The sequence below is a fragment of the Colobus angolensis genome, unplaced genomic scaffold (genome assembly GCF_000951035.1).
Source record: "Colobus angolensis palliatus isolate OR3802 unplaced genomic scaffold, Cang.pa_1.0 Scaffold293, whole genome shotgun sequence".
Classification (NCBI taxonomy): Eukaryota; Metazoa; Chordata; class Mammalia; order Primates; family Cercopithecidae; genus Colobus; species Colobus angolensis.
Window position 1 is genome coordinate 698,890 of NW_012116188.1, and position 4,115 is coordinate 703,004.

Below are 4,115 nucleotides of genomic sequence, written 5' to 3' on the forward strand. Positions count from 1 at the left end.
TAAGCTACCGTACTGGCGGATTTGAGAAATCTTTAACTCACCAATGGATTCGGTGTTGGGGAGTGAGGAATATCAAGGTCAAAGTAAGAGGGATTATAGCAGAGAATATCAAACCACTCGTTGAAAACTAAACATTTCAGTTACATTGTGATTATTTCACCTACATACATAAAGAGAACCTCTAAAGATGTAAAATATGGAATTGTTTCAACTTTTAAGTTTGCTTTTTTAAAAATGGAAGTTATCTTATTGTAATGCTTTGCACTTATCCCAATTAGAACCAGTAAGTCCCCAGACCTCACTCACCTGTAATTACCAAAAAGATCATGGGGCTGCAGGGTGGGGAGAGGAGTTGTTTTGTTTTTTTGAGACAGGGTCTCACTCTATTGCCCAGGCTAGAGTGCAGTGGTACAATCACAGCTCACTGCACTGCAGCCTTGAACTCCAGGGCTCACACAATCCTCCTTCCTCGGCCTCATGTGTAGCTGAGACTACATGCGAGCCACCACTCCTGGTTAATTTTTAAAACAATTTTTTATGTAAAAACTGAGTCTTACCATGTGGCCCAGGCTTGTCTCAAACTCCCGGGCTCAAGCAATCCTCTTGCCTCAGCCTCCCAAAGTGCTGGGATTACAGCTGTGAGCCACTGTACCAGGCCTGTGTTTTCTTAATTATCCAAATAATCATGACTTTGAGGCCCAATTCCATAACTCAAGAAAGTTATTCTTTTCCCTGCTTCTCCTCCATGGACATGTTGGAGAATTCTGGAGAGATGCTGGATGCGCCACCCACCCATCCTAGTAGTCGTTCATCCCTCCAGCCACCCTCACTCCAAGGCCAGTGCTGCAAAGCCCTGCAAGGAAATTCCCTTGAACAGGCTCAACACTGGCTTCCTCAGGCTGCTCTGCCATCCCCATGCAAGATACTCCAAGTGCAGACACAGTCTCTGCCTTTATTTCTCCAATGCACAGAAAGGAGCAGACCAATTATTTAGTAAACTTGTGCTGAAGGTGTGGGGCTGACACAATTACAATTCCAAGAAACATTTCCCATGCTTATCAAAAGGGGTTCCTCTTGAGGGCCCCAGCTCTGAAAGCCAGCCTTGGGCCTTTGGCCTAGCTCCTGGCTACCTTTTGCCTGGCTATGCCAACTCAGCCTCCTCTCCACCAGGCTCCAGGTCTCTTTCCCACCTCCAAATCCAGCTGGAGCCTCTCAGTCCCAGAACTCAGTGGCAGCCTTGCTTATTCTCACCCCAAGATGACTGGGAACTTCTCCTTCCTAAAAGGGGAACCCTCCAGCCACCCACCAGCTGCAATGCAGCCTCCTTGGCCCCAAACACCAGCCCCAATCACCAATGATTCATTTCCATCTGCTGGTCTTCATAACACCACGCCTGGGGCTGTCACCTAGATAGCACAGGGTCAAACTTGATTCCATTTCTTTTTATTTTATTTTATTTTATTTTATTTTATTTATTTTATTTTTTGAGATGGAGTTTTGCTCTTGTCACCCAGGCTGGAGTGCAATGGCACGATCTCAGCTCACTGCAACCTCCGCCTCCTGGGTTCAACCGATTCTCCTGCCTCAGCCTCCCAAGTAGCTGGGACTACAGGTGCCTACCACCATGCCCAGCTGATTGTTTTTGTATTTTTAGTAGAGACGGGGTTTTGCCATATTGGCCAGTCTGGACTTGAACTTCTGACCTCAAGTGATCTGCCTGTCTCAGCCTCCCCAAAGTGCTGGGATAACAGGCATGAGCCACCACGCCCAGGCAAACCTGATTCAATTTCCTTTCCCAGTCTTTCATCCAGTGAGGAGTAAAGAGAGGATCAAGATACTTTCTGGGTCAGCTCAGGGTTTGTAGTGTCCTAAAACAAATATAATCAGACTAATAGACAAAATATACATGCATTTATACATACAAACAGATATGTACACACATGTACATGCACACGCACACGCACACACACACACACACACACATACTTTCCCAAGACAGTTTCAGAGATAGTCACTAAAATCTAAATCCATATTCAAAGATGCAGCAAGGACAATGTCCTACTAAAAATGGACTCTATTTATGTTGAATAGAACACATTACTTACTTCTCAGCCTACATTTAAAGTAACATTGAGGATGATGCTTATTACATAAATTATTTTTCTTGGACAAACTGAAGTGCTTATTCTGCTAACTTTTCCCAAAACAAAGGAAGTCAAATCGTGAATTGGTTGCTCAGCCTCCTGTAACTACGAGTAACTTTTAAAGAACAGTTCTACTGCTTTAAAAAATATTTTTCCACTGGGCATCACTACACAATAATGCAGTCATAGCTCAAAATATTTTCGAAATTCCTCCTTTGGAATTGCCTCCAGAGCCAAGAGCACATTCCTTTAGAATAGTCTCAATGGTTATAAATCTTTATACCAAGAAGAAGGTGTATTTGATTCTTAAACCAAAAATTATTTTAAAACAAAGCTGGTGAATGTAGGTGATCAAGTTGGGTGACACTGCTTTGGCATACAAAATGTGGTCCTAAAACATTAGGCAAGTTTTCCTGTGTGAGACATAAGTTATCTCTGAAGGCCATTCACTCAACACACTTTAAATTTTTTTTTAATGTAATACATTTTTACTCTGTACCGATCCTTGATGGGGCACAAACCCAGAAAACAACTAATTTCAATGTTAAATGGAAATATTTACAATAGTAATATGTATGAAACCTCAAGCATCTCAGAAGAGCAGTGCACAGGAGAAGAAGGGTTGGGAATGGTCTCAGCAAAGGCTTAAGAAATATGTGTCGTAATAATTAGAGTTTTCGCCATGGCCAACTTGAAGGCCACAGCATTTATTTAGATATATTCATTCCGATATATTTGTTGAAGCACTTACTCCATTGCTTTATAATCATGCTTCAGAATAAAGGAACATGAACTTCATTTCACCCCTCAGAGTTATCGTAGCAGGATCAAACAAGACATTAATTTTGCCCATGGTCTTTGACCTCTTTTTGCTTCCTAACACACTTTCAGTTGTGATCTTGGGCTTTCTTTGAGCCAAAAACCTCTTGGCTTCCATACACCATCGTTCTTTAGGAAATCCCTTATGACTTCCAAAACATTCACATGCTTTTCCCAGAATAGCACTGCACACATTTATATGTGATCACATTTTCCTGCCCCATGCATGTTTATGAACCCCGGCACACGTTGCTTAAGGCCAGCCCTTACTGTGTAGTGATACTGTGGCAGCTGCTGAACAGCACCCTGCTATTACAGCCCCTGCATCCTGGTCAGGAAGGGAAGAACCCCAAGGACGGGCTGGGGAAGTGAAGGCACACAGGCAAAGTGGGGTTCCTCCAGATGGCGTTCCATCCCAGCTCTGTGACTGCCTGAGTAAAGAGTGTCTTGGGGCTATGGGTGGCAGGTTTTACTAGTCAGGCCTCCATTTTATATCTCCCCTAAAAGCCTGAAACACCAATGGTCACTCTTGAGTTTCTCAATCACAGTGGAGAGTGGCTCCAAGGCCCTTTCCCAGGAAAATTCAGAAGGGGTAATGACCTCAGAGTTTTCAGCTGTGGCACCAGCCTGAGTTTCTCATGAGGCACCGGACTGTCATTTCTCATCAAAGTCGTCTCTTGAACTTCTAAAGTAAACACCAGGAGGAAAAGAAATGAAATGGCTTTGCAACTGAGGAAATTGTACTATGTCAGGTCTACAGGGCGAAATTAGTTGCTATTTCACTAGGCCAGGTACTTATACCCTTATGAATCAAACAGCAGAAGAGGTGAAAAGGAATTTTAGCCATGTCAAAATTTCACCTAGACCCACTGTTTTATACTTTTCTTTGACTTGCTCTATAAATATTTTACTACAACTTTCAAAGTTTATAGGATCCTTAAGACTTGTAAAATGGTTGAGTAACTAGAAACCAATGACTGATACCTACCACAGGGATCTTCATTTTTTTTTCTTTTTCTGCTTCTTCTTCTTAAGATTCCATGGAACAGATTTCATTCTACCCAGAATTCCTTGAAAGGTGGCTTGAAGCTCATCTCCCAGTTGAAGTCATGAATCTGCAGGGAACAAAGAAAAATGGCATCCACATATCAA